The sequence below is a fragment of the Microtus pennsylvanicus genome, chromosome 8, assembly GCF_037038515.1.
Source record: "Microtus pennsylvanicus isolate mMicPen1 chromosome 8, mMicPen1.hap1, whole genome shotgun sequence".
Lineage (NCBI taxonomy): Eukaryota > Metazoa > Chordata > Mammalia > Rodentia > Cricetidae > Microtus > Microtus pennsylvanicus.
The window spans coordinates 93,815,579-93,828,600 of NC_134586.1; the positions used below are offsets into that span (position 1 = coordinate 93,815,579).

A 13,022-nucleotide genomic window follows, 5' to 3' on the forward strand; every position below is an offset into this window, starting at 1 on the left:
TTTCCAGGAACTGAACTTGGATTGCAATGCTTGGCAGAAACCATCCTTATTCACTGAGCTATCTCATAAGTCCCCATCTCATTTTTGAGATAGTCTATCTGGCTTAGAGCTAGCCAAGCAGGTTAAGCTGGCTGGTCAGTGAAATCCAGACATTTACATCTCCATAACTGGAATTGCAGGGCACGTAATCATGCATGAATTTCAAGTGAGTTTAAACTAAGGCCTTCAGGCTTAAAAGAAAAAGGAAAGTATCAATGGAGTCATCCCTCCAACCCAAGTACCAACTGAGCCATCTCTCCAATCCAAGTACTAACTGAGCCATCTCTCCATCCAAAGTACCAACTGAGCCATCTTTCCAAATCCAAATATACAGAAGGACTTCCAACACCAAACTTTCTCATAAAAATAGTACTTGTTTAATTGACCTTTCAAACTAATTTTAAAGTAGTGTTTTAAATTGTTCCCGTACGTTTAATAATATATGACAAAGACAAAACAAATGCAGAAAAATAGAAGTGGAAGGAATCAAATTACACTCAATAAATATTTAAATAAAGACAGAACCACACATACAAAGAATCTCCCCCAAATGTAAAGTCTGCAGGGAATACATCATTTTCCATGAAATATAGTAAGCACAATCAATTTCAATTAAAAATATCATCATGATTCACAATGTATCATGTTTGAATCCTTGATACATATGTAAATAGTCCATCATATATTCACAGGAACAGTATTTGAATAAACAGTGATTCTGATGACATTCAAACCATGCCAGAAACTTTCATATAAATATACAAATATCTGGGTTATAAGCAGTTTAATTTACATTTTGTATAAAATGATATCCATATGTTCAAACATCAAGCTATATTGTAACATCAGAACAGTTTCCCAGGAACAGATCTGTTGTGCTTGAGTTAGGTGTTGATGGATGAGAAGACTCTTTCCTATGATGAATGAGTAAGTTCAACATCTATGATATACTTATTTTATATGTGTGAAGATGTCATGGTAGCAACACTCAGCTAAAACCCAAATGTAGGCAGTAAGTCAGTGTGTGCACAGGAATGGAATTCTGAAAGACACAGCTGAAATGGCTAATGTTACAGAATGACTTTAATTCATCTGTGTACCATTCAGCATCCATATGATTCAGGGATGATATATAATTAAGTTAAAATTTAAAAATACCTGGATAAATCATTAAACTCAAAGTTCAATAATCGTAAAATACAAATGATCCAAAACCAAAAATGAAACACCATAGTAGAACATTCTATTCAGTTTACATCCCAGGTAGGGACATAAAATATGTATTTATGAATTCATTATTTAGTATCATTAATTCACCATCCCTAGAGAACTGATTTACATGGAAAGCTCACTTAGCCAAGAAAAGCTATTGGAAAATAAGCTTTTCTTCTATTGTCTTGACTCTTTTTTTATTACTGCTTTAATTATCCTGGACTCAGCTCTGCTCCCTGTCCAATGCTGATATTCCCTGGAATTGGTATTTGCGGGCATATCTGAAAAATTTATTTGGTGATTTGAAAGAAAATGGCCCCCAATGGGAATGGCACTATTATGTGGTGTGATCTTGTTGGAGAAAATGTGTCACTGTGGGGGTGGGGTTTGAAGTCTCTCATGCTCAAGCCACACACAGGGTGGCAGTCAGACTACTTCTTGTTACCTGTGCATCAAGACATAGAACTCTCAGCTCCTTCCCCAGCACCATGTCAGCCTGCATGCCACCATGTCCCACCATGACAATGAACTACACTCTGAAACTGTAAGTTATCCCTAATTAAGTGTTTTCCTTTATAAGAGGTGCTGTGGTCATGGTATCTCTTCACAGTGATAGAAACCCTAAGACACATTCCTTCTGCTTTTATGGGTTTTGCATGTTTGCACGTGTTTTTCCTATTTTGATAAGCGTTTGTTGTTTTTTTTTCTGTATATTCTCACAGAAAACTCTGTGACTTGTCAGTTATTATTTAAACCAAAGGACTGCCCAAAAGTGTTGGTGTTAGAGTCTTTATATTAAAAACCCCTAGAATTTAACCAAATCTGTGTAAACTATTTCCTGAAAATTTCTTTTACTGTCCAGAGATAATTGATCCCTATTACACTACTGAGGACACAGTTTCCCCACACTACTACATTCCCTGTGTCTTTTCTAGCCAGCATAGCCCTTTTCCCTTTCCCTGGCTTTGTCTAGCTCAAGATCTTCATATTAATAGAAGATGGGTATCAGAATCATGGCAGAGCCTTAATAGAAAACATTCCACTATGTTCTACCCAGTCCCATCTACCATCATGGGTCTCCAATAAACGTACTAAACTAAAACATGTTACTCACAAGGCATTCAGCTTGTAGTAGGAAATTCAGATACAAGTAAAATGAAGTTGCTCTCAGGGATCTTAAGAGAGAAAGTAAGAAAGCCAAGTAGATGAAGGGAAGAGAGTGTGATGCAAACAATGTAAAAATAAATGTCTCCCGAGAGCACAGGAGAGGGAAGAGGAGCCTGTGAATTAACAATGTGGGAACAAGAAGACTTCACTGGAGTCAGCCAGTGGGTTATATGTACTTCACAAGTGATCAAATCAATGGGAAAGAGTGTGCGTGTGTAAGCATGTGCATCTATCCCATCATGGATGCAGAAGCCCTAAGGGACAGATACTGAAGTCTCAGAGGCATCGGTGACCCAACAACTTTCACTACCCAAACAGTGAGGAGGGAAAATGCTTTACCTTTCTCTGAGGTGAATTTGTTAGGTTTTTACTGATACATTTGAATTCTTGAGATTCAGTTGCCACGTTTGAAGCCATTCAGAGGCAATTCACGTAAGGTGCCATATAGCAGATGAATGCACATTGTACTTTAGAAATGTTTGCTTTTGCTCACCCATCCACAAATCCATTCAATTGCTCGACTAATTTCCATCTTTAAAACAGTTTAGAGAAAGCAGCTGTAGGGGCATAGAGAAAAGAGATGAAAGTAAATATTTATTGACACCATTCATTTTCTCTCATGCTTTTGGTCACACTTTGAATCAAATAGAGCCAAAAGACTTCAGGGATCAAAGGGCCAAATATGAAGTGGCCACAGAAACTCCAAAGCCATTTTTCATTTTAGAATATATTAAGGGTGTCTTTGATGACCTATAGAAAATGATTTCATGCTTTTGCTCCCAATTTGAAATAAGCTCTTCCTAGTGGAGAAGAGGCATTCATAATTGGCTTAATGTCTCCTGTAGCCAAAAGCTAAAATAAAACCTAATAGACTGTCATGAACAAGCATTTTTAGCTGCCTGCACTTCAAAATAATTTATTTATGTATTCATTTATTCATCCCACAGTTTGTTTTGTGGCTCTATTGTTACATCATGAGGCAGAAAAGGTACAAATTTCTGCCTCTGAAGATTATCCTGTTTTGGAGGAGACATGAGATCCTGTTATATCTAGTAAATTCTAGAAGCAAGAAGCTGGGGTCAGTAGATATGAAATCACTTAAGAATGACACATCAGACAGCACACCAGGAAAGGCTCCCCTGACCAAATGAACTTCAAACCAAGGCTCCAACTCTGTCTTTCAGACTCTATTTACTGTTATGTAGAATCGGTAGCACAACAGTCATAGGACCTTTGAAACAATTAAGTGAGATCATGATTTAAAATAACCACATGTAGTAGCCAACAGTACATGTTATTATCAGGTACTTATAGGATCTGTGTTGCCTGTATCCTATGACTTTTTTCTGAAGTCATAAACAGTATGTTTCTACAATCTGCCTCTTCCTCTGAAGGTTAAGTAGTCATAAACCTATCTTGTATCAGCTCGTTGCAGTGCAGGTGCCATAGAGGGAGATGTGGTGTAGGGGTGACACCCGTGGCACAGAGGAGGGTCGGCAGTGAGAGCTCTTATGCACTGGCTCTCTTGATTTCCTTCAGCTGTGGCAGGGCTGATCAGATTTCTCTAGCTGCCTTCCAGAAACCAATGTGACAGATTCAATTGGTGTTGGCCAAGGTTTGTTGGTATTTGAGCTTCAACAACTGTGGTGGGACATAGAGTGAATTAAAAGTTCTTGAGGAATTTGCCTTTGGTAAGAAATGCCGGATGCAGCACGTGGGGTAGTTTGCCAGTCTCCACACTTATCTCCTCCCAGGGTGTTCAATAACTATGTTAATAATGACAACAGGAAGCAAAATCAATATGAGGAACTATGGAGCTGATTCAGTAGGAAAGGATGTTGGCCATACAAGGACATGAATTAAAATCTCCAGTGCTGATATAAAAAATCCTGACATGGCTGTACAGGTGCCTATAACCTCAGGGCTGTGAATGGATGGATCTAGGTTGGAGCTTGCTGGGTGCCTTATTAGTTGCAGACTCATCGGGAAAGCCTGTCTCAAAAGAATAAATGTGGAGAGTGGTGGATCAGGACAGTTGATGCTTTCCTCTGGCTTCTGGTTATGTACAACCATGCATATCTGTACATACATGTCTGCATACACCACAAACACGCACAGTAAACAGATGAAATAAAACCCATATGACAATTTCCAGGTCATAGTATTCTAACTTGTGCCTGGTTACATGAGATCGCTACCTGTGGGATTGTTACTAGCCGGTATTTTTGAAATGAAGAAAATGATACTAGAAACTAGATGGCTTTCTTTAGAACACCCCCATGGAAATGATAAAAGGGAACCCACTTAATATCCCGTTAATATCATTTTGGGAATTTGAGTTTCATCACTCTTTTGGTTTTTATAGGATAATAGATGGGCTTGGCACTGTTAACTTCTGAAGATAATATTGAAGCCACGATTGACACTTTAAATTCCACTTCTTTGGAAACCAGCTTTCAGTCTGTGATGGGCAGCCTGCTAGAAACAAGCATGATTAATTCTCCAGGAAAGCATCCGGGGGACAAAGATGCTATGTAATCAATTTTGTTTCCCTTTTTATCTTGGCTGCTGGGGAGTCCTGAATAAACTTCAAATTGGTTCCTGACACAGCCATCACCTGCTTTCTTCATAAATTTTCTTTTCTCTCTTTATTTTCATTTTAACTTTCCTGTGGGCATTTTTTATATCTACATTGATATCGTCATTTCTCTCTGTTGCTAATACTACATTTATGCTTGCATCTTGTGGCAAGCCGCCTGCAGCCTAGTTTGGAAGCAGGCAGGACATAAATCATAAATATACAATAGAACTGCTTCACTCACAGCAACACAGCAACGAGTGAATCCAGAGGGCTTGAAGAAAGCCAACATTCTAAAGCACACTAACCTGAATAAAGACACAGGTGTAAGGTAGCTCAGATTCTGCTGTAGTATCATTTATATCTCATTTATTTTAGTCTATTTATTCATTCTCAGACCTAAATAAATGCTACTTCCTTGTGGGAGCTCTGGTTACATTCCAACATCATTCCAAAGCAGCAAGGTAAAGTGGAACTATTGTTATCAATTGGAAAAGAAAGTTCTGTTTACACAAAACTTAGATGATGCTTCAGTAATTTACCTGTCACAATATAATTGGGCTGTACACAAATTACCTTCCATTTTGATCGATGCATTTTGATGTCTAGGTGGCAAAGATCTCATCATTTTAAAAAGTCAATTACAGATGTGCAAACAAAGAATATTAATAAGGATTTCTCAGTGACACAAATAATAAAAATAGTTGTGTTAGCCGGGCGGTGGTGGCGCACGCCTTTAATCCCAGCACTGGGGAGGCAGAGGCAGGCGGATCTCTGTGAGTTCGAGGCCAGCCTGGTCTACAAGAGCTAGTGCCAGGACAGGAACCAAATAGCTACGGAGAAACCCTGTCTCAAAAAACTAAAAAAAAAATAAAAAAAATAAAAATAGTTGTGTTTCTGATGTGGAAATGAAGAAGCACTTTTTTCCCCTTTTTCCACATCAGTCTGTTTGGATCTTGATATGTGTGTATACATGTAAGTATGTATGTATTTTTTTCTGTGATAACCCCTTAAGTATGCATTTTCTTAAGCCTGACAACCGAGTAATCCCAGAGGAACATTCTTTTTTTTTAGTTTAAATAACATTATTTTTCATTTATTTTATGTACATACCACAGTTTACCCTTCCTCATCTCCTCCTGGTCCACCCCCTCCCTCACTTCCTTTCTATCCCTCTCCTCTTCCACTCCTCCTCTGTCTCCATTCAGGAAGTGGCAGGCCTCCCATTCACTTAAACAAAGCAAGGCACATCAAGTTGAGGCAGGACCAAGCTCCTCCTTTTGTGTCGAGGAAGAGTAAGGTACTCCAGCATGGATAACAGGTCCCCAAGAGCCAGCTAAGCACCAAGAACTATTTCATTTACAGAGAATATTGGTCACTGAGTATGTAGGCAGTTGTTTCTATTGCTGTAGCAAATGGCTGACAAAATGAATGACAAAAATAACTTCAAGGCAGAAATATCTATTTTGGTTCATGGTCTCAGAGGTGTCCATAGTCAACTGGATCCACTACTGTAAGTCCTAAGGTAAGGAAGAACACCATGACAACAGGACCGTACATTGAGAGAGTCATCTCACTTTACGGCAACCCTAGAAGCCAACAGAATGACAAAAAGAGAGGAACCAGTGTATCTTCTTAAAGCATGCCCTTGTCCAGTACATTTTATTCCCAATTAATGCCATAGGAAGAGGGGTCTCTAGGGCAGGTTGGCCTGTGGGCATGTCCGTAGGAGATTGCCTTCATTGTACTAAAAAGATGGGAGAGACACAGAACACAGATGGTATTAGTCCATGGTTTGACCAGAAAAGCTAGTTTATGATTGAGCCTACATTTATTCTCTCGTTGCTTCTGGGTGTGATGTGATTCAAATTCCTGCTTTGAATGCCCCACAATGATGGTCTACAACCTAAAATTGTGAGCAAAGCAATACAAAACAAACCACAAACAAAAGAAAGCCTTCTTCCCCACGAGCTGTTTCTTGTCAGAATATTTTCTCACATCAGTGGAAGTGAAGTTAGGATATGGTACCATCTCCCCCAGTTGCAATTGCACTCTTTCCTATGATTAAATGCTGATCCAGGTATGTCACCCACATCACCATCTCTGAACACAACTTGCATGGTTGACCAAGCCTTCACTGCATGAGGTGGGCACTTTACAGTCAAACCCTAGTACTGAGAGACCCCTCCTCAGCTAAGGAATTCTTTATTGTTTTTTTTCTCTATCCAAGTTATTCAAGTCCTTTCTCAAAGGACTGGGTTAAATGTCATAATATTCCCATGATAGTTCTCTGGTTCTTTATTAATTTAGCATCACTTAGCTAAGGCCCCCTCACTGGACAATGCCCTTAGGACTACAATACATTTCAGTGCTTAAATATGAACACTTCTGAAAACAATAATAATGTGATTAATAATCCAGTAAAGACTCATGATTTATGTCACAGTGATAGCAAATATTAGGTGGGGAAGAATGGGTCTGTGTTGAATATCTTTCCAAGGGATTACCTTTTCTTCAGTGCTCAGAGCAGAGTAAGCATTTGAAAAATGTATGGCAATTGAATAAAACAAACAAAAGCTTGCCATTGAATCTGACTTACAGCTTTAGGAAGGGCAGTCATGAAAATTCTGACAAACCTGGGGACTTCAATGCATCTGTTCACTCTAAGTCAGGCTCCATACATATATACACATCTCCTTTCTTTGAGTCTATAGAATTTTCTATTCTGTATACTGCTAGGTGAGGAAGTGACCTGGTCAATTGTCCTCACCAATTTAGACCATGAAACCAAATATGGATAAGTTCAACAGAACTATCATATATAGGCTACCCATACGTGCTTCAGCATTGCCAGGGCATAAAAAAATATTGCCAGGTATGCCATGACCCTGGGGAGTGTTGTGTCAGACAGCAGGCGGGTATGCTGCAAGCAAGCATGGGTTCTAGAGTCACACAGGCTGCATGCTTAGTTTCCTAAGGTGCTGAGCCTGGTAAATCTCTTCACATTGGAGAATTCACTTCTTCATCTGCTGTGCGGGAGTGACATAACCAGAGTTATTTTGGGGCCACACAATTTGCATTTGAAATATTAGTAGTTACTTTTTCTTAGGATGATAATTTAGTAAAATTATTTCAGAGAACTAAAGGAAACATTAGAAAAGTTGGGGCCCTAAAACAGTCTGAGTTGGGACTGCGGACCACCATACCCCGAATTTCTTATAAACAACTTGTTTTCCTCTGTTCTGAGCAGCCTGCAGCTGCTCTGAGCAAGAGACCCTGATGGTAGGAGAGTAGGTTCTGTTGAATCTGCAGTTGAAAGATCCTGAGAGCTCGGGCATGGCCAGAGCCCTATATAAGCTGCCCCTGAGCACAATAAAGTGGGCATTCTTGACATCCTTGTTCCAAAGATATCCCTGTGCCCCTGTCTGTCTGTCTGTCTGTCTGTTTCTGGCTGTGTTTGTGTGTTTTTAAATTTTCAGCCTAGTTTCTTTAGTGCGTAGAGCGTAGCGAGTAGAGCTTGGAATGGAAATGGTAAGAGTTTTACAGTTGTCATCAAAGTCCAAGGTGTGATATCCAGTTGGTCCTGGGGGTATTCATCCCACTGAATTTGGTGGGTGACACACAGAACATGGCTTCTAGGAACTAAACATAACGGACTCGGCTACCAGAAATTCCGCGTTTAATTTTGTTGCTCTAAGATGAAATCTATTATACAGACTTCTGATTACTAGCATCCTTGGCTTATCCTTAAGTTTACAAAAGAAAAAACAAGAAGTAAAAGGTGTATGGTGTGATTAATACAAGAACCTCCAAATGATGAAAAGATATTTAAAGTTGAGTGCAATTGGGAAATAGAAGTGGTAATCAAAGTGAAGCATAACAGGGACTTGTTCAGCTTTATGGGTTATTGTCAACCATTGGAAAGGTCCCCTGTGATTGCTGAAATGTCCCACTCATCACTTCCTGATCTTGATTGCACTTAATTATTTACATCATTTACAGATCATGTCCACGGTGAGTTTTATTTCAAGGAATGCAAGAATCTCTGTTAGGAAGATATTCTCACACGCTGCCAAACAGCCTGACAAAGATATGCATAGAGTATTTATGTATGACTAAGTAACTTATATTTGGAGCTGGAGCAAGTAATTTCCTTTGCTAAGTGATAGATACATTTCAAACAAAGCATGGCAGTGAGGTCATGGAGTTTTGCATACTCATCGAAATCAGTGCTTGCCAGTGTTTGTCACAGTTGTGTATTTCCACATTCACACAGACAGTCTGTATAAAAGTTCTAATATAATTGTGGTCTCTGCTTAAAGTGTCACTACATTGTATATCCACATGCTTCTTTCTTGTTGGCTTCCCCTTCCCCTGTGTTCTTGAGCTCTAGCGTTGGTTTTATATATGTTATCAGCTATATAAATTTTTGTGTACTAGGTTAAAGATACAGATTTTAGTTTAAGGAAAAAAAAAACATTTCCTAATGTCCCATGAAACTAAAGTAATTTGTGGTTTGTGGCTTGCAGGAAACAGTGGTCCCCAAAGTTATTACAGTTCTATTTAAGAGTACCAGGTATCATTTTCTTTTGACAAGACCCTTAAAAAGATGAATTGAGGAAACATGTCCTAATTATGGCTATTATATTGCTGAGGCTCCTAGGATTAAAAACATTAGAGGTTTTATAACCAGTGACATGTAATATATGGTCGAGGAAAAGTACATTCACACAAAGAAAATACTTGAGAGACTTTTCACCGGAGTCTAGTTTTCACGGCTGTCTCTGAGTGCGCATGTGAGTAAGGGAAGGGCTGGAGCAGGGGCGGGTGGGAGGGACAGCATGGTGATGCTCATGTCTGCAAACCAGAAACCATTGTGGCTATCTATTCTGTATTTGACAAGGTGTTTGCAGATGAGCCTACTGTGTAGAAGGAAAGTGAGGAAATCAGGCCCACAGATGAAGCAAAGACCAAGCCTCCAATTGGTGTCAAGATCACAAATTAAGGCCATCCTGTGCAAGAGCAAGAGGAGGACATCTCTGATCACACTTGAAATCCAAGAGCCTTCTTTCCATCAAGTACTTTTTTAGAAGGAAAATGTGTTTGTGACCATGATAGATACTAGCCTTAAAAGAACTGAAAAAAACAAAACAAAACAAAAAAATCCTTTTCATTTTTGGATCTCTAATCACTGGTATACTAGTCACAAACACACTTGAGAATTTTACAAATTCCCATCAATATATAACTTTGGAGAAGAAAAGGGTATTTAATATCTAGAGAGATAATACTATTAAAATTCTACAATTAGAATTATTAGAGTCTATTAATCTATTAGAATCAGTTTCTGTAGTAATACAATTCAAATAAAATAGAGAAAAGATTAGTTAACTGAAGAAAATTCCCTTTATACTAATGAAAGCAGCATTTTTTTTCATTGTTTAAGGATTTTTTTTATTTTTCAAGACCAAGTTTCTCTGTGTAACTTGCTTTATAGACCAGGTTGTCTTTGAACTCACAGAGATTCACTTGCCTCTGCCTCCAGAGTACTGGGATTAAAGGCATGCACCATCACCACCCAGTGAAAAACTTTTACACAACAATCTTAGAATGTGAACAGTTATAATATATTTAGGAGAAAAGGAAGTTTGATATGGAAATAGGTAGAGAGGGAGACAGAAAAGGAGGGAAAATTACTTTCTTTAAAGATGAGGATAGAATTCTTTCTTTTCTATTAGGCAATTGTGGTTTTATTAATTATAATTAATAACAACAGTAGTGATAGTAAGAACAACAACAACAACAGAAATCCAGAATATTACTTCAGGAGTATAACCTTGGCTTTGTTATTTAGTTATGTTTTTAGTTTTGTCTTTTTAACTAACTTGGCTTCACTATCACAATTTATGAAATAAATCAAATGATAACTCCAACTCAAGCAATTTTAGAAAAGCAAGTGATGCCAAGATACTTTTAGCTTAGATTTTAGTAGGTAATAAGATCTCATTCCATGTGACAGATTGATTTCTTTATGGTTAATGTGATTGACATTACTGCAGTATTATTTTAGAATATCTTATCTTCTGTGTAGCAGGATTCACTTGCATACCTTTTCAACTGTTTTTGCGAGTTGTTTAGTGTTAATTGTCAATGTGAATGGAATCAGAATCACAGAAGACAAGCCCCCAGGTTGCCTGGGAGGGATAACTAGGACAGGGATAGTCTTTAGTCGTGTACATGCAATATGATTAGCTGCTAGAAGGATTTCCATTTCATGAGGGACTGCACCCTTAAAATGTGAACTAAAATCAACCTGTTCTCCCTTATGTTACTTTCACCAGATTTTTTTTTTTGTAATCATAGCAACAGGAAAATTAACTAAGACATTGCATATTGAATAATAGTGATACATCTCTAATACAAAATCATCTAATATGTTTTAAATATATTTGCACTGCATTTATGTATTATATAATATATAGTATAATATAAGTATGTATTTTTTCATAGCATATATGTACTTAGAAAAAGAGTTCATGAAGTATCTATCTATGTGTCTTTTATTTTATGTACATGATTTAGATTTCTTTCTGTTTAATTGATATTATTAAATTTCTAGCAAAAGAAACTAATTATTTCATTTTTTTCTTTCTCACTATAACCTAAAATGTGTACAAATGCATATCAATTAACAGTTCATAAGAGGTCAGATAATCTATATGATTTGTATAAGATAAAAAAGCTAAGCCGGGCGATGGTGGCGCACGCCTTTAATCCCAGCACTCGGGAGGCAGAGGCAGGCGGATCTCTGTGAGTTCGAGACCAGCCTGGTCTACAGAGCTAGTTCCAGGACAGGCTCCAAAGCCACAGAGAAACCCTGTCTCGAAAAACCAAAAAAAAAAAAAAAAAAAAAAAAAAAAAGATAAAAAAGCTAGCACTTCCATTTGGTTAGTTTCAGGGAGTTTTAATTTGTTATGAATGTGACAGAAATACCTGATTTTCACACTACATGCCATTCATTAAATGGTTATATCCTTTTGTTCAAGAGATGTATTTCCTGTTGCCATGGTGTCAAATGCTTTGCAGAGTCTCAGCACTTATCACATTAAATACAGGAGATCTTTCTCATATGGTTACTGTAGAAGTTAACTTGATTCAGGAAATAACTAGGTTAGCTAAAAGATAAATGGTGTAGGAGGTTCTTCTGTTCAGGTGTTGCTTTCATTGGGTAATGAATAAAGAAACTGCTTTGGGCTTCCTGTCGCGGCCGCCATCGGAGAGGAGCAGCCATGGCCCTGCGCTACCCCATGGCCATGGGCCTCAACAAGGGCCACAAGGTGACGAAGAACGTAAGCCAGCCGAGGCACAGCCGGCGGCGCGGGCGCCTCACAAAGCACACCAAGTTCGTGCGGGACATGATCCGGGAGGTGTGCGGCTTCGCGCCCTACGAGCGGCGCGCCATGGAGCTGCTCAAGGTGTCCAAGGACAAGCGCGCGCTCAAGTTCATCAAGAAGCGGGTGGACACGCACATACGCGCCAAGAGGAAGCGGGAGGAGCTGAGCAACGTGCTGGCCGCCATGAGGAAGGCGGCGGCCAAGAAGGACTGATCCCCTCCCCATTCTCAATAAACGTTGCTGTGGCACAAAAAAAAAAAAAAAAAAAAAAAAAAAAAAAAAAGAAAAGAAACTGCTTTGGGCCTGATAGGGCAGAACTTAGGTAGGTGGAGATGGCAGAACTTAATGCTGGGAAGAAAGACAAAGTGAGAGATGCCATGGATCTTGTGCCTGAGATGGACACTGGTTTGAATCTTGCCAGTAAGCCATAGTCACGTTGAAATACACAAATTAATAGAAATGGGTTAAATTAAGATGTAAGCATTAACCAATAAGAAACTAGAGCTAATGGGCCAAGCAGTGTTTTAATGAATACATTTTTTTGTGTGGTTATTTCGGGTGTAAGCTAGCTGGTGGCCGGGACAAACAAGGGACCCCTCTGCTTTCAACAGATAAACAATTGTATTTTTATT

The 13,022-nt window shown here is 38.7% G+C and overlaps 1 pseudogene; it reads left to right on the forward strand.

Annotated features, from left to right (window-relative positions):
* The first annotated feature begins 12,249 nt into the window (after positions 1-12,249).
* On the forward strand, positions 12,250-12,682 carry LOC142855627 (large ribosomal subunit protein eL36 pseudogene; annotated as a pseudogene).
* The last annotated feature ends 340 nt before the right edge of the window (positions 12,683-13,022 follow it).